The 19,483-nt window shown below is 37.3% G+C and overlaps 1 pseudogene; it reads right to left on the bottom strand.

Annotated features, from left to right (window-relative positions):
- Positions 1-18,104: 18,104 nt before the first annotated feature.
- LOC150041052 (germ cell-less protein-like 1 pseudogene) lies at positions 18,105-19,268 on the bottom strand (annotated as a pseudogene).
- Between the last annotated feature and the right edge of the window lie 215 nt (positions 19,269-19,483).

The raw sequence follows: 19,483 nt of genomic DNA, 5'->3' as shown, positions 1-19,483 counted from the left end.
GTGTGGGGGGGAGGGTAATGGGTCCCAAGACATGTGAAAGGGTATCAATGTATGTGAATTAATGCACCTTCTATCTGGCAAATATCATGTAACTCTTTTACTAATTACAATAAAATAAATAAATAAATAAATAAATAAATAAAAAGAAAATGAAAAAAAAAAGATAGCTTCATTGTTTATGCATGGTCTGACCTGGATTCTGATTCTCTTATTTTTGTTTCCCATTGTCACTGAGATGACAGCTGTATGTTACTATGACCAGACATTGTAATTCCTCTATATCTTAGATGACAACATTGCTAGACACTGATTGACATGGAGTGCTATAAACATTTATATCCATGTTAGCCTTGAACTATGATCCCCTGATCTCTGCCTCCTATGTGGCTACTAGGATTCAAGATGTGAGCCAGTGCACCTGACATTATAAGGCATATTCTTTAACACTTTTTTTGTTGGTCATGGGGCTTGAACTCTGGGGACAAGCCCTCTCCCTGAACTATTCAGTTCAAGGCTAATTCCCTACCCCTGGGCACTGTTTCTGAGTTTTTCAGCTCAAAGCTACTGTCCTACCCCTTGAGCCACAGCGCTACTTCCTATAATGTATATTCTTAATATCACCTGATCTGTATTTCCTCAAAGATACATTTTGTTTATTCAAGCATAGGAAACCCTAGTTTACTCAACTGATATAAATACTTAACATAGCATTTGTGGCAAGTAGAGACATGGCTCAAATATTACAGCACCAGCCTTGAATGAAAAAGCCAAGTAAGAATGTATGGTGTGAGGCACTGAATCCAAGCTCCAGTACCAACACACACACACACACACACACACACACACACACACACACACACACACACATACACACACACACACCACACAGTAGGATTTTGGAAGCCTCTCATTTCAGGGGAATGTTAACATGCTACACCCATATGGTTGATTATTGCACAAGAAATAGAAGTGATATAAAAAATTCAAAGTATAAACCTTAAAAGTTTATATAAATATATAAGCACATTCATGTGATATGCATGATATCCAAGAATACTAAATTATATATAGTATATGATTGCAATTACATGAAAATATATACAAAGAAACCGCACAAAAGAGACTTGCTTCAAGGTACCATCGGTAGCACTCTTTGTTGTTTATACGATTATGTTTATTTTCTTTTAACCTTTTCTATATACTTCTTATTTTCTATAATGAGCAGGTGTATATTTTATAGCCAGGGAAAAGTTATTGAATAAAATAAAGAAACAGAGAGATCATGGGAGCTGCCTGACCTTCTTTTCCATATAATCAAGAAAGCCTGGATAGAGAATTATTATTAGGGGTAGATTCCAGGAAATCTCATTTAGATGCAAATCCCTGGCCCAGATGTAAGACATTTTTTGCAAGTAAAATAAATTTGTTTGAATAGTTAGGTGTTTTTCAAAAGCCGAGGGTGGGAGGACAGAATGGTTTTATTTCAGTGGAGCAATGCTGCCACCAAAAGAAAGAATACTGAAGAAACACCTATGATCTGAGAAAACAGAGGAAAGAAGAGGAGAGGACAGCAAAGGAAAGAGAGATTCTATATGTAGAGTAACTGACTTCCAGCATTTGACAAAGTCACTTAGTAAAAGTCATATGGAGGACCGGGAGTGTGGCCTAGTGGTAGAGTGCTTGCCTCCCATGCACAAAGACCCAGGTTCGATTCCTCCTTACCACATACATAGAAAAAAGCCAGAAGTGGTGCTGTGGCTCAAGTGGTAGAGTTCCATTCCTGAGAAAGCCCAAGGACAGTGCTCAAGCTCTGAGTTCAAGCCCCACAACTGGCAAAAAAAAATGGTTATGGCTTGCCTAGGCTTGAGTCATTTGAGTGGCTAGAATAAAGAGTAGATTTCTGAGGGCCTTAAGTTCTCAATAGAGAGAACAAGAGACACGAGACACTGTGCTAAATATGCAGATAAGTATCATACTCTTTGGGTGGATTGCTGAACAGAATTGGACTTCATGGAGTACTAGGAACTTTTTAACAATGGTTCAGGCAACTCATTCTAGCTACAGTGACCCCACTGTATATACCTTATGTCGTGTATTTCTTTTTTTATGTATTTTTATTATAATTAATAGAAGGGTTACATTACATTAGCCAGATGGAAGGTGCATTACTTCATATATATTGATACCCTTTCTCATGTCTTGGTCCTCATTTCCCTCCCCGTCACCCCCACCCTAATCTTGTTTTCCCCCCTTTCCCTATCCAATTTCAAATAACCACATACGTATATATCCAATATATCAGATAACGAAGTGAAATACTATAACAATATGAGATAATCAAGGGACATCAAAAGAGATGAGAGATAACATAGTACATTAAGGACAACGATCACTCATTATATGGCTTTTGTTTCTATATGCTAGAGGTCTTTTCATTTCGTGTCATACTGTATGGCCTTATGTATCTAGGTTTTGCTCTATTGCAAATCTCTGTTAGAACAGTCCAAGGTTTCTACTGATTATGGCAAATGAGGGAAACCATTGAGCCTATGTTCCTCTGAGTCTGGCTTACTTCACTTAATATGATTTTTCTAAGTCTTTCCATTTCCTTACAAATGGAGTGATGTCATTCTTTCTGTATGTCTTGTATTTCTACAGGTGATTTTGTTTGAAAAATAAGAATACCAAAACTACTAGCATGGAGAATCTTTCCTGATGCTTGATTTTAAATCTATAGGATCATGATTCATGGAAGACTCTATCAGATAGATTGGGCATTAATTCTTCTCACTTGCTCCTTTCTCTAGAATTGGATAAAATCGAGATGAGTCTAGGTTCATTCAATTTTTGAGATTTACTATATATTCTGGAGTGTTCTGTGATTGATCATTTACCATGGTGACATTAAAGTGAACCATAGTACCATAGAGAATTTTAAAGCTCACTTCTTAATTTACTCTAGGTAGGATTGTTTTGAAAAGGTACAAGAAGTGTCATCAAGAAGAAAGGCATGTATATTACAAGTAGTAGATGACATGGTAAGGCTTATATACTACTTGAGACAGATCTCTATTCTGGCCTTTTACTGATTATTTTGGAAATTGGGTTATCTACTTTTTTGCCCTAACTGGCTTCCAACTGCAAGTCTGATGATCTTAATTTCCTGAGTATCTAGGCATACAAACAAGAGCTACTAGCACCTGGCTAGGGTTTTATTTGCCTTTAAAGATCTCTATTTCTTATCTGCAAAAAACTAAAATAATAATTCAGTTGAGAAAAATGAAGAGGAGTGATGAGTGACAGCGCTAATATTAAAACAAATACACAATAATCCATTAATTAAAACTTGGACACAAGTACAGAAATACCCTGAAAGAACATTTGAACATAGGCATAAATAGATCCAAGTTTGTATAATTTATAAAATTTATAAGCAGTATAACAAATTATTAAGGAAAAGATGAGCTAATAAATGATCACTGATTCACCCTTGTTTGCAAAACTTCACAGTAGTACAATATATTGTACAGACTTTTCCCATTCATCCTAATTTCAACTGAATGAACCACTTCAATTTAGGTTATTTAAGCAGTGGAAAACATTACATAATTTATAGTTGCTTTTCTCATGTTCTTTTTTCTGATACTCTTGAAGAGTTTCTTCACAACTCTTGAATTATTTCTGTCTCTCACATTTATTGTCATAATTGTCTTTGTACTCTCTTTAGACTTTTTGGGACTTATCATCTATTCTTTAATAGTAATGTAAGCCATACAGTGTGTTATATTTTCAACCTTTACTCATAGAAAATAATATTTATTATAGTGTTACAAGCAGTTCCAGTGTATTGAAATTCCATTCTACCTAGCATTACTTTTGGCTGGTTAACCTAACCTCCTTCTCCTTAGGAGTCAATGCATTATGTTAGGCCCTGCTGTAAAGTATGGCCTTTCCCAATTCTGATGTCACAGGCACTTCCCTGAAATTAGCTTACTCAACCCTTATCTTACCAGGTGACACAGCCAGTTGCAAGTATAAACCTCAGCCCAGCCACAATAAAATCCTCCCTCTCACGCACCTCAGAAACTCCATGTCTCACACATACCATACTGTGGAGTACTCCCTGCCCCTACTGAAATTATCCCTCCCCTTTCCCCTAGCCATATAAACTCCCTTGCTCAAGGGCAAGTGCTGTCTTCACCCACCCGAGAGGGTTAGCCTTTCAACTTGCTGACAATAAACTTTCTGTAAGTGACTTGGTGTCCCTGTGGTCTTCTGAGCTGATGCTTTCAGTAACAGTCTTGAACCACAAGCCCACCTCAGTAAATAAGCAATACATAGCAGTGCAAGCCTTAACCCTATTTAGTACTACACTGATCTTGGCAGGCTAGATGCTCAGGGATTGATACAACAATAAGTGTTTGTAATCATAGGTGTGATAAGGAGACTGAGCTGTTTCCTCTAAGTTGATTCCTCCCAGGCTGGGAGAATGGCCTGGTGGTAGAGTACTTGCCAAGCATGAACAAAGCCCTGGGTTCGATTCCCTGGTACCCCATACACAGAAAAAGCCGCAAGTGGTGATGTGGCTCAAGTGGTAGAGTTCTAGCCTTGAGAAAGCACAAGGACAGTGCTCAGGCCCTGAGTTCAAGCCCCAGGATTGACAAAAAAAATAATAAAAATAAAATGTTAATTCTTGCCAGAATGTGACAAATATCTTAAGATGGGTAATGGCAGGCAGCTAGGTATGGGTCATGTACTTGGGTCTACCTCAGCCCTAACAAGAGGTTTGTCGTACTTGATTACATTTTTGAGGTTCCCACCATATCTGTGCTGCAGAGTATACCAAAAATAGATTCAGAAGAAAAAAAATTCAAAAACCTAAATCCAAAATAATATGTAAGCTTGGATTGCCCTCTACTGCTGAAACAGTAGCAACACACCGATAGCAAACTGCAAACCTGGATTTATTATACAATCCAGTGCTGAAATTGCAGAAGAGAATTCAGGTTTAGTTAAACTACCAAGCCTACTTAGAATTTATGGAGATGAAGGTACACACAAGGCCAGATTGCAAAAAATATGGTGGTAAGTAACTACTCCTTCCATATACAGATGATATATCACATCAAGTAGCAAGGATTTTTAGAATCACATAAGAAATGGCACAATGTATAATTTTAAGATTATATACATTGAACATTAGCACTTCCAATTTAATTAAACAAATACTACTGGATTTAAACATAAATATACATAAATATAATAGATTGACTATAATATCATGTTCTCACCAATGGATATATCATCCATTAAAGTTCAACAAAGAAACTTTATTATTAAATGACAGTATAGATCAAGCACATGAAGAGACATCTGTAGAACATTCTACTCAACAGCCACAGAATATATATTCTTCTCAGAAGGCCACAGAACTTTCTCCAAAATAGACTACATCTTAAGGTACAAACAAGTTTTAACAAAAAAAAAATTGAAACATCTCATATTTTATCATACTAAAATAGAATAAAACTAACCACCAGCAACAGAAAATATTCAAACACATGGAGACTAAATATTTCATTTTTAAAGATCAGTGTGTCGTTGATAATCAAGGGATAATTCTTTAATCAAGAGAAAATGTAAACACAACTCACCAGAACTTTGGCAGAATAAAAGAGGAAGTTTACAGCTATAACAGCTTAATTTAAAAAAAACTGTCAAATAAATAATCTAATGATGTACCACAAGCCTTTAGGAAAGCAAAAGCAATTCACCAGAAATCAAAGGATGGGAAAAATAATACAAAGATTAAAAGCAGAAGTTAATGGAGAATAAAAGGAAAATACAAAGAATTAATTAATAGGAGCCAGGCATCTATGGCTCATGCCTGTAATCCTAGCTACTCAGGTGGTTGAGGTCTGAGGATTGTAGTTTAAGCCATCCCATGTAGGAAGGTCTGTGAGACTCTTATCCTCAATTAATCATCAAGAAAAAAGAAACCCTGAGGGGCTGGGAGTCTGGCCTTGTGGTGGAGTGCTTGCCTAGCACGCATGAAGACTTTGGTTTAACTCCCATGAAATAGAGTCATAGTTGGAAATTTAAATATACCACTCTACCAAAGGATAAATCAGCCAAGCAAAAGATAAACAAAGAAACCTCCGAGTTAAATGACACCACATCCCAGATGGGCTTAACAGACATCCACTGAGTTTTTCACTCAAAACACTATACATTTTTCTCTGAGGCCCACTAGTTCTGAATAACATAGTACATTGTAAAAGCCACTCAAACACATGGAAGATGAATAACACACTACCAAATAACACTTGAGTTATAGAACAAATTGATCCTGTAACTCATGGGAGATTGAACAATACATTGTTGAATCACCAGTGGGTCATTGAAGAGATCAGAACAGAAATTCAACAGTTTATGTTATTTAACAAAAAGGAGCACACAAAATAACAGCTCCTTTGGGACACAGCAAAGGGAGTACTCAGAGGAAAATTTATAGCTCTGAGTTTCCAACAAATTGGAAAAATCTCATACCAACAATTTAATGGTGCACCTCAAGCTCTTGGGATAAAAAAGCAGCGAACCAATCCCAAATCCAGTAGAAGTAAACAAATTATTAAAATTATAGCAGAATTAAGTGAATTAGAGTCCAAAAAACATAGAAAGAACCAACAAAACAAGGGGTTACTTATTTGGAAAAATTAACAAAATTGACAAACCCTTAGCAAATGTGACCAAAAAAGAGGGAGCACACCAAACAAACAAAATCATGGATGAGAATGAAATATCACAACAGAAATTGCCAAGATCCAGAGCATCATAAGGGAATACTTTCCAAACCTTTACACCAACACATTTGAGAATCTAGAAGAAATAGACAAATTTCTAGCCAATATTGACATACCCAAATTGAACCAAGAAGATCTAAACCAACTAAGCAGACCTATTTCAAGTAATGTCATAGAAATGGCAATACGAGATCTCCCATCCAAGAAAAGCTCAGGACCTGATGAATTCACAACTGAATTCTATACAGCCTTCAAAGGAGAGCTCATACCAATACTGCTCAAACTTTTCAATGAAATTGAATGCAAAGTCTTTTGCCAAATTCATTTTATAAAGCCAACATAATCTTCATCCTAAAACCAGAGACACACAAAGAAAGACATCTATAGACCCATTTCTTTGATGAACATTGATGCACAACTTCTCAACAAAATACTGACCAATTGTCTTCAAGAATTCATCAAAAAATGTAGCCTATGATCAAACAGAATTCGTCACAGGGATACAAAGCTGGTTTACTATACACATGTCAATTAATATAATTCATCACATCAAGAGGAGCAAGGACAATAATCACATGATCATCTCAACAGAAGCAGAAAAAACATTTGACAAGATTCAACACCTCTTTATGCTAAAAGCTCTGGAGAAACTAGGAATCCATGGAACATTCCTCATTGTATGACAAACCTACAGCTAGCATACTTAATGGCAAAAAACTAAAGCCATTTCCTCAAAAATCTAGAATGAGACAAGATGCCCACTCTCTCCACTCCTTTTCAATACACTATTAGAATTCCTAGCCAGAGCAAGAAGGCAAAAAGCAAACATAAAGGGGATCCACATAGGGGAAGAGAAAGTGAATCTTTCCCTCTTGTAGATGACATGATTCTGTATTTAAAGGACCCTATAGACTCCACTCCCAAGTTGTTTAATCTGATATGAAACTTTGGCAAAGTAGCAGGGTATAACATTAACCCCCCCAAATTAATGGCATTCCTGTATGCCAACAACAAGAAGAGTGAGGCAGAAGTCAGGAAAGCAACTCCTTTGGCAATACCCTCAAAGAAAATTAAGTACGGATGAATTAACTTAACTAAGGATGTAAAGGATATTTATGATGAAAACTTTAAAAACCTGCAAAAGGAAATTAAAGCAGAACTGAGGAAGTGGAAAAACCTCCCATGCTCCTGGATTGAAAGAATTAACATAATGAAAATGGCAATCCTGCCAAGGCTATCTACAAGTTCAGTGCAGTATTCATCAATATCCCAATGTTATTCTTTAATGAAACAGAGGAAGCAATCCAAAAATTCATATGGAATAATAACAGATCCCCATATACCAAAAATAATCCTTAACAGAAAGAACAATGCTGGAGCAATATCAATACCAAATGTTAGACTCAATTACAGCACTATAGTAATCAAAACCGCTTGCTACTGGCACAAAAACAGGCTTAAGGACCAATGAAATAGAACTGAAGACCCAGAAATCCAGCCAAAGGTCTATGACCACATAATCTTTGATAAGGGAGCCAATAAAAATAGTATGGAAGGAAGACAGCCTCTTCAACAAATGTTGCTGGCAGAATTGGCTAAGAACCTGTAGAAAACTAAGTTCTACTAATCATAAAATTAATAAATCAAAAAGTTGTTTTTTGAAAGAGTCAATAAAATCGAGAGACCCCTGGCAAGATTAATTTAAAAAAGGAGAGAGGAGAATCACATAAACAAGATTAGAGATTCCACTGGAACAATCACAATCAACATACAAAGAAATCCAGACCATCATGAATAAGTAATTCCAGGGCTTGTATTCAATGAAACAGGAAAATTTACTACAAATGGATGATTTCTTAAATAAATATAAACTCCCAAATGAACCAAGAAGAGATAAGTCAACCGAATAAACCAATTTCATACAATGAGATCCCAGCCCCATGAGATGGAGGAAATAATCAGAAATACGCCAACAAGGAAAAGCACAGACCCAGATGGTTTCAATGTGGAATTCTATAAGACTTTTAAAGATGAGTTAATACTTGTACTCATGGAGCTATTTCGAGAAATAGAAGCAGAGCAAGCCATCCCAAACTCAGTCTATGAAGCAAGTATCACACTCATCTCTAAACCAGATAAGGACCCAACATAAAAAGAGAACAATAGATCTATCACCCTGATGAACACAGATGCAAAGCTCCTCAATAAAATACTAGCCAACAGAATCCAGAGACAAATTTTAAAAATTATATACTATGATCAAGTGGACTTCATCCCACAGATTCACAAATCAATCAATGTATTACATCACATCAACAGAGCTAAGGATAAGAATCATATAATTATTTCTCTGGACAATGAGAAGGCATTTGAAAAAATACAGCATCCATTCATGTTGAAAGCACTAGAGAAAACAGGAATAGGTGGTACATTCTTTAAAATAATTAGAGCCATATATGACAAACCTACAGCCAGTATCATACTAAATGGAGAAAAACTATAACCATTTACCTTAAAATAAGGAACAAGACAAGAATGCCCACTCTCTCCAGTTCTCTTCAATATATTGATGGAACCTTTAGCCAGAAAAATAAGGCAAGAGAAGGACATCAAAGTAATCCACATAGGGAAAGAAAAAAGTAAACTATCCCTATTCGCAGATGACACAATCTTATACTTGAATGACCCAATAAATTCCACTCCCAAACTCTTAGAACTAATAAACCACTTTAGTAAAGTGGCAGGATACAAAATTTACTTTCAAAAGTCATTAGCTTTCTGTATGTCAACAATATACTGAAGAAGAAATCAATAAAATGATCCTATTTGCAATAGCCCTAAAAAGAATAATATATTTAGGAATTAACCTAACCAAGGATGTAAAGAAATTATTTAATGAAAACTATAAAAGCATAAAGAAAGAAATCAAAGAGAATACTAGGAAATGAAAGACCTCCCATGCTCATGGATAAGGAGAATCAACATTGTGAAAATGGCCATGCTTCTAAAACTGATATACAATTTCAATGCAATCCACAATCAAAAACCCAAGGACAGTTTTTTGTTTTTTGTTTTTTTACTGAAATAGTGGCTGTAATCCAAAAGATCATATGAAACAACAAAAGACCTAGACTAGGGAAAGCAAGTCTAGGCAAAAAGAGCAATGCAGGTGGTATTACAATAACAGACTTCAAACTGTACTATAGAGCCATAATAACAAAAAAACAGCATGATATTGGCACAAAAATTGACTAGAAGATCAATGGAACAGAATAGAAGATCCAGAATTGAAACCACATATTTATAGTCAACTTATATTCCACCAAGGAGCCAGAGATATACAGTGGAATAAACAAAGCCTCTTCAATCATTGTTGTTGGGAAAACTGGGCAGCCACATGCAGAAAACTAAACATTGATACCAACCTGTCACCATGCATGAACATTAACTCAAAATTTATCATAGACCTCAATATCAGATGTGAAAATCTGAAATTGCTACATGACAGAGACACTGGAACTCATAGGAACAGGCAGAATTTTTCAGAACAGTCCCGGGGTCACAACAGATTGAAGAGAGACTCAACAAATGGGACTACCTAAAAGTAAAATGTTTCTATACAGATGAAGACATAGCTATTAAAACAGAAAAACAGCTAACCAACTGGGAAAAGATATTTACCAATAATACATCATACAAAGGCTTAATATCCAATATCTACAAGGAACTTAAGAAACTAATCCCCCCATGTTGCTCCTCTCCTCTCCGGGGCAGCAACACGGGAACGGGGAGGGACACACAGGGCCAGCCTGTAGTCCCCCGGGAGCCGAGCGAGATGGTAAGTGTCGAAGACCCAGCCCTCCCCCAATCACCGGGGAAGAAAAAACCATGCTGAGTCAGAAGCAGTGTTAACCATGAAAGCGCATCAGATCTCTCTGCTGATCTCTTGTTCTCTGATGCTCTCTGATGCTCTCCTCTTCTTTATTGCGTCAGACAATTAGTTATATACTGTTAGGGTAGGAGAAGGTGGGCACTGGGAAGCTAGCCAATAGGAAGAGGGCCTCTGTGCTACCACTAAGGCTCTGGGTGGGGCTTTCAGGTACTGGGCAGGACAGGTGCACGAAAGCGCGCGAGACTTGAGCTGCTGCGAGACCCGCAAAACTGCGGGGGGTTCAATCGAGTCACGTACACAGAGATGCCTTAAGAGAGGTATGCAAAAGACCGAATGCCTGGACAAAGCCCTTTAATTGCAGCTGAGCCAGAATCAGGCCTCAGAGATGGAGGCTAGGCCCCAACACCCCCAAATGTAACAAACCAATATAAATGGGCAAGGGAACTAAAGAGAGACTTATCAGAGGAAGAAGTAAAAATGGCAAAGAAACATATGAGAAAATCCTCATCACCCATGGTCATAGAGGAAATGCAAATAAAACAGCCCTAAAATAACACCTTAGCACAATCAGAATGGCCAATACTCTGATCTCAGACAACAAATACTGGTGGGGATGTGAAAAAAAGAGGACCCCTACTGTATTGTTGGTGGGAATGTAAACTAGTACAACCACTCTGCAAGGCGGTTTGGAGGTTCCTCAAAAAACTAAAAATAGACCTTTCCTACGACCCAGCCATACCACTTCTGGGCATCTATCCTGAACATAATAACCCAGAATATGATAAGGACACCTGCACAGCCATGTTCATCACTGTACTATTCACAATAGCCAACCATTGGAAACAACCCAGATTCCCCACTACAGATGAACGGATACAAAAATGTGGTATATATATACAGTGGAATTCTACATAGCCACTAGACAAGATAAAATAATGGCATTCTCTGAGAAGTGGATGAAACTAGAGCAAATCATGTTGACTGTAATAATCCAAGACTACAGGGAAAAAAGGTGCATGGTCTCCTTGATATGATATGTGATTCCAAATGATATAGTACAGTACAAGAGTGATAACTCAACAATAAAGTACTCCAGGTCATTGATATGAATTTGGAGATATAAATATATCTATATAGACATATAAGTCTATGATGGGATATATATTCTATAGACATATTGATATATATATAGATAGATCGATATGTAACTATGACATACAGCTTAATTTTAATTATGTTCTTAAATTTATGTGCCAGTGATTGAATATAGAGATTCCCTTCTTGAATACTTCTTTGTTAAATATATTTGAAATATGTAAAATATCAGTGTTAATAAAAATCATTTTAATAAAAATGATCTAAGGAAGACTTCTTTAGATTGATAAATGGGAATCTCTGGGAATGTTAAATTACAATTCATGGCATGCAAGTTGAAAGCACCAACATAGTTATGATAAAAAAAATCAAAGTTGTTGTGTAATTTTGAATTGATAAAAGTGTAACATCATCAATAAATTTGATAAACTAGATAGAAAACAAAGGATCCAATGTATATCTTACCTAATTAAGTGAGGGAAGGACTGGGTAGGGGAGGGATAGGTTGAAAGGATGACATCGATCAAGACATTGTATTCATAAACTTCTTTGTTAAATGGAATCTCCTTTATACAACTGCTTGAAGATGGAAATAATAATAATAGCAACAGAAGTAAAGTAATACTGTTTTGTTTCTTGAAATAAAATTTGAGAAAGAAGCTAAAAAAACCCAACAAGATATTTACAAGCAGTTGAAGCTCACAGTGAACACAATCTAGTACTAATATTATGTCTTATTCAACTAGTAAAATATGTTTAGCTATGAAGTTGATAGTGCATCAGAGATATGCTAGGTCTTGAGATATTAGTCAAGGATAAGGTAATTTAGTAATATGGATCACAACATGAATATGGGCTGATAGGGATTGTGTATCATTATTTCCTCCAAACCCCTACATCATGCTGAGATGGGAAGTGAATTCAGGCACCTAAAATGTACCAAGATTATGAAAAGCTTCCAAAAACAATGTGCTTCTTCCTTGAAATCTGACAAGACAAAACAAATTTGTTTAGGTGAACATGAAATAGATGTTTAATACTGAGCCAAAACTTTTCATCATAATCGGAAAAGTAAGCAATAGAATGATGGAGGAATGAAGAGATTTTTCAGAAGTAGAGCACCCAAAATACAGGTAGAAGAGGAAGGAGAGAAGGAGAGAAGGAAAGAGTTGAAGGGGAAAAAGAGATAGAGTAAAAGATGAGAGAGTAGTAACAAATGAGGGAAGTGAAGAAAGATAGAGAATAACACAGAGGGAAAAATAGGGACACAAAGAGAAACAAAGAAACAGAGACTGTGAGTCAACGGTTGCTTAGAATCTAATGATACCAAAAGATACAACAAACATCGAAGTGGAAATATGAGAGACATTTATAAAATGAGAAACTTATCTCAGAATTTAAACAATATCTACAAATTATGAACGAACCAATAAAAATACAAAATATGGTTATGATATAACCATATTGTGATTGAGATATACTTACCTGTTCTGATAAAGATAAAACAATTATCCATCAACAAGTTCAAGAACACCAAACTAGCTCTCAGGAAATAAAACTGGAGTAAAATGTGGCCAGCAATAAGAAATGAAAGAGAGAAAAAGAGACAGAGGAGAGATGTAAAAATACAGAAAACTGTAATTACAGAATATAATGACATTTAAGTTAGCATGAATTTGAAAATGCAATTTAAAACAAGCCATTTTATAAATCTACCAAAATTAAATCCAGTAGCATTAGCCTTGTCATTTACAAATGATAAACTTACTGCATCATAAATAAAAATTCAAAAATGGAAATGGAAACTGGAAACTGTTACATATCCTCAAATAGTACCATTATCTAAAGGCCACAAGATCAACCATATTTGTGACCTCCAGATTATCTTACCACACATACTTCCAGTTGTAACACACAAATATGTGCTGTTTCCAATATGCCTATGTAAATAACTTTTACATAATCTGAAATCTGAAGATTTGCTATTTTGAAACAGATATCAGAATAGATAACTCTGTTTGGCCCAATGCACAAAAATGTTTTTATTAGACTTTTGTTTTATTTCTTCTTCCTTTTGGTTCTTTATTTTGGGAGTAGAATTGACATCCTGTCCTCCTGCTTGTTAGGCAGGCATTCAGACACCTGATCCATGTTTCCAGTCCCTTTTAACATTGGTTAATTTTTAGGCGATGGCCTTGATTTTACCTTAGGTGACCAGGCCTATAATCCTATTAAGGGATTTTAGACATGTTAGACAAACACCACTCCAACTACCAATTGTGTGTCTCTTAAAGCTAGGTTAACATGTGTGTTCCATAGCTCCCAGTTATTAGTAGGGATTGAGCTGATACATTTTTTGTTGTAGGTCGTGGGCTTGAACTCTGAAGGGCCTGGGCACTGTCCTTGAGCTCTTCAGCTCAAGGCTACTGCCCTACCCCTTGATCCACAGCGTGCCACTTCTGGTTTTCTAGTGATTAATTGGAGATAGAGTCTCATGGTCTTTAGTGCCCCAGTTGCCTTTGAACTGCGATCCTCAGGTATCAGCCTCCTGAATAGCTAGGATCATAGGTGTGAGTCACTGTGCCTGTCTTGATAAACTTTTGTTGGTTAGTATGGATCCTTAATCGCCCGTGTGTCCCTCCTGAGAACATAAGATTTTAGGTTAAGCATCACCATTCCCTATATTACATAAACCGAACATAGCTAAACACTTCTAGTAGCCTGGTATATATTTGTGGAAGTATGCATCCTCCAACAAAAGGTGCAGAAAGATTAATCCATGTTCCACTACAAACCATGTTCTTTAAATTGATCATAAATCTCTTCAACAATATCCAAAAAATGTTTCATGTTATAGGTATTTTTTGCACCAAGAGTTGTTTTATTCATTTGTTTCTTTTGCCCTCATGATATCCATGGGATAACCTATTAATCATAAGTAAGGCTCAGTTTTGTTAAACATTTTCTGAAAACCTCAACATATCATGTTCTTATTAAGAGCATTAAAAAAAACTTTCAGAATATATCTGTCTTTAATACCACAATTAAATGAAAAACCAGTAAAAGCTATTACGTTAAGTATTGTCCAAGGAAATACAATTGCCATGTCGCCGTGTAAGCTTCAGTATTTATTTTCTCTGGTTAATATGAGCCAATAGTTAGTTTTATTGTTATTGGCAATAGTTGATTTGTCGGTTGACTGACTAATTTTTAATAACAATTACTGAAAAGGAAGACATAAAAGTTAAGAAATAGACAAAGTGAGTCTATGTAACAGTGAGAAGATATAGGAAAGAAAACTTGCCTCTCCTCCTGTCAAAAATTGTCTTTTTCTTTCCCTAGCCAATGAGTGATAGACACAGACAGATCAAATGAGAGGCAGAAATTGAGAAAGGCAAAGGGAAAGTCAAAGAGGGAGAAATAAATGTTCAGAGAGAGAGAAAGAGAGGAGAGTAAGGTAGTGAGTAGAAGTGCAGAGAGTCAGAAGGGAAAAATACATATAGAAACACTATCTCCCTTACCTATGATTAACAGGCTAGCTTATTGTAATAAATAAATCTGTCTCTCTTACCTGTGATTACCAGGCTATTAAACAGCAAAAGGCAATCTACAGAATTAATGTTGTAAAACAAAATACAAGAGGATATCCTAGACAGTGCATTGTATCTGAAGTTCCCTGTTAAGATTTATCTCTTTTTTTGATGGAATTGTCCTGATACAGAATTCTTCCAGAAGGTTATATAAAGAAAATGAAATGATTAGAGCAAAAATCCTTTTTATATCCAATATACTAATAATTCTCAATCACAAACTTCATTAACTAGATGAGTTTGTTATTTGTAGCTGGTTAGGTAAGACAGAGCATAAAAGGAACAGAAGAGCCAGGAGTGGTGGCTCACGCCTATAATCCTAGCTACTCATGAGACTGAGTTCTGAGGATGGCAGTTCAAATCCAGGCTCTCACGAAAGTCCATGAGACTCTTATCTCCAATTAACCACTAGAAAACCGGAAGTGGTGCTGTAGTTCAAGGGGTAGGGTGGTAGACTAGAGTAGGAAAATACACGCTTAAGAGTAGTGATCAGCAGGTACAGCAACAGCCCCTATTTGGGCCATTTAATGTTACTTCATTCAATTATTAAGGTGAAACTGGTAGGTAGGCTGCATGTGACAATGCTTTTGATATTACTTATAGAAAAAATATGTATGTAGAATCCAACAAAATTTCCTTAACTGGGTGAAAAAAGTCAATTTAATTGTAAAGAGAAATATAAACTTGTCTGCTCCAGCCAGCAGATTATGGGACAAGAGATGAATAAATGTCCATGAACTAATATCTCATATTTAAAAATGAAACAAGCAATAATCCAATACCACCATGGGATTAGGAATGTGTTAACCAACAGACAAAACAAGGCCAAAGATCTCTCTTACCCTCCACTTTACAGATTCACTCTGGCCTGGGGATAGCCTAAGGGAATCACACAAAGGGGGAAAAAAGGGCAAATACCAAATAATTATGAAGTACTGAGATAAGCAGTTCTCCAGAATTCTAGGATTCACAGTCATAAAGGGACTTCTGTCTTTAGAAAGAATGAATGTACAAGGTCAAGCACACACACACCATACATACATACATACATACATACACACACACACACACACACACACATACATACAGAGGGTTTCCCACTGGTATCAAAATTCAGGTCAAATATTGTATAACCAGTTAATAGTCCCCATAATTCTTCAGGGTTCCCACATGAACCTATAAAATAATCCATTTTCCACAAAGTAAATGCTCAAAGTAGTTTATTTTTGTTCATCTAACCTAAAATACTTTTTATACTTTCCCAAAGGATATAATTCATATCTGTAGAACTCTTAAACACAGTTTTCACTCAATTATTTGACATTCTGTAGCCACAAAACTTACTCAATGAAATAACAAGTGTAATATTTGGGAAGTGGTAATAGTTTTCAAGATATAAATAATTTCAAAACAACCTATTCCAATCTTAACTAGTGTATGTCTCCCATTTGGAATTAAACTCCCTATAATTTACCTTCTGAATTACTAGACTGAAATATCCCTCCCACACACAAGGCCAAGTACTTCTTATTTTAATTCCTTAAAGCCATTATACTCCAAAGGAAAGGGTGCCAGTTCTGTTCTTGAGGAGGAGCAAATACTATTTGTACAAATAAAATTCTATGCAAATAAACCCTTTTTGCCAGTCTTGGAGCCTGGGCACTGTCCTTGGGCTTTCTCAAATCTTGCACTCTACTACTTAAGCCACAGCATCACATCCAGCTATTCCTGTGTATTTGTACCAAGGAATCAAACCCAGGGCACCCTGCATGCCAGGAAAGCAACCTATCACTAGGCCACGCTGCTAGCCATAAATCTTTCTTTTTCAGTAATGGAAAGGAAACCTAGGTCATGACAAATGCTAGGCTAATCCTATACACTGAGTTGCATTCCTATTCTTTAAATACTATTAAACTTCAAATATGTCTAAAAAGAAAAAAATCATCTGGCTTCATTTTGCAAGGTTAACTCATAACTGCATGCCTCAGGAGAAACAACTGTGTGTTGTCAAGGTATATTCATGAAATAAAACTGCTTTCAACCACTATACCATCTATCTGGGTGTTAAATGCAAGTGAAACAAAGTTAAAACAAAGATAACACTGGGCAAAAAAGACCTACCAAAGTAAATATTACCTGTTGAGTCTAGAAGAGAATTAAGTACTGTACTTAGTGGAAGAAAATGAGGAAAAGAAGAGAAATAAAATGAAGCCAGGGTTAGTGGTAAGGATGGAACTGGGAATGAGTGAAGCAGGGAAACATTAAAAAGAGAAATTAAACTATATGGTCAATTTAAAAAGAAATCAAAATGCACAAAGTCAAAGTATAACTATCAACATTCACTTTGAAATACTACAGGAATGCATGCAGTTTTTTTCAAAGTATTTTCAGTTAGCATAGCAGAACCTTTAACATAGGCTCAAAATTTCTATTTCATCAGTTGGTATCTGTCTTCTAAGCACTAATGCAGAGGTTGATAGGTGGTAAATCATTAACAGCACAACTGCATTTTGGAGGTGTCTGGTGAATTTTAAAACTATGCTTCTGGTCCCTCTGCTCTGTAGACATTCTTGAACTGTACAGGATATATTGCAACAAAGCTTCAGACAGAGTGGATCATCAAAGGTGGATAAATGCAGTTTGTCTCAAAGAGGCAGGTAGAGTCTTGAACATATTTGAATACCCATGAATCCAGGAAAGATCTGCTCAGTTCTCTGTTCTGTTTCAGGAGTCTTCCCTCTGGGCAGTGCTGCTCTCTCCAGGGATGTACAAGAAGTTACATGACACATATATGGGGAAGACCAAATCTTGGTTTTCTAGGTTCACCACCTCTAGTTCTTCATTTGCTTTCAGGCAAATCACTCTATATCCTGTGTTCTTTCTGAAAATGACTCTTCCAGCCCTGTCCAAGCAGACAAGGCGCAGACGGAATGCAACTTTTCTCTGCCAGAGTAGGCTGACCCCAAAGCCACTGCTATCGTTTAATGCACTGCGACGAAATACAATGCGCCGGTTGGTGTAGCACACCACCAGGTCCCAGGCAAAGCCAAAACCAGCCCACCTCCAGACGCATTGCTCATCTCTGCGGAGCAGGCTTCCACATCGCATGCTGTGCCCCTCTATTTCGGGTAATTGGATATCACCTGTCCTAGGATCCCTGGACTGCTGAGCCTGGAGGAGTATCAGCCACTGCTCTTTGTACATGTTGGCCACCCATGTGGCAGGGATCAGTGCATCCTGCTCAATGACTTGTGCAGAAGGCAGCTCAGAGATTATGTAGGCAAGCCGAAGCTGCTGGAACACTGGCACGAAGGCTCTGCCTTCGTCAGTATCTAAGAAGCAGGTTCCTGGTGACTCTGTCTTCCACATGTCGACCCACAAGTCGACATCAGTCTGCAATGATCTTTGGGGACCCACCCATGTGGGATGCAGCTGTAAGAACATCCACCTTTTCAGCATATTGTATACGTCTATCTCCACTCCAATCACCAAGAGCTCCGAAGAGGAAATGAGCTCTACCATCAGCTCCACAGGGATTTCTAGCAATAATTCAGTACTACGCTGGATCAACAGGTTATCCAACAGCCACTGACGGCAAATGGCCCTGAGATTTTGGAGACCGTAGTTCTCAGCAGAGTAGTAGTAGCTGCACACAGTCGTGGCGCCGAGTGTCTCCCTCATGACCTCCCCACACTGATGAATTAGATCATCCAACTGCAGCATGCTGGCCGTGGCCAAGATGGAAATGACGCGGCTAGGCTGGATGACCGTAACACCCTGGTACAAGGAGCCCAAAACGTCCTGCAGGGACTCGGGATTAATGTTCTCGTCCGGCATCTGCATGTCTATAGTGTCCATGCTGGACTCCCGCCAGGCACCGCTGAACATGCTAGCAAAGTACCCTGACTGGCACAGATAGGCCCTGTGCAAGTTCCACTCCAGTCCAAGTGCCCTGATCTGTATGTCACTGCCCTCACCTCTCAGGAACAGCGCGCTGTAAACCGTCTCGCCTTTGGCCTTCGTATGCTTCCGGCGAGGCGATCTTCCGCTCGGGCTTCCGGGACTGGCCTTCCGCTTGCGACCGCCATGACTGGTGGCGACGG

The sequence above is a fragment of the Megascapheus bottae genome, chromosome X (genome assembly GCF_031878675.1).
Source record: "Megascapheus bottae isolate mThoBot1 chromosome X, mThoBot2.hap1, whole genome shotgun sequence".
NCBI lineage: Eukaryota > Metazoa > Chordata > Mammalia > Rodentia > Geomyidae > Megascapheus > Megascapheus bottae.
The sequence above is the reverse complement of the archived record's forward strand: the minus strand, read 5'-3'. Positions and strand labels throughout refer to the sequence as shown.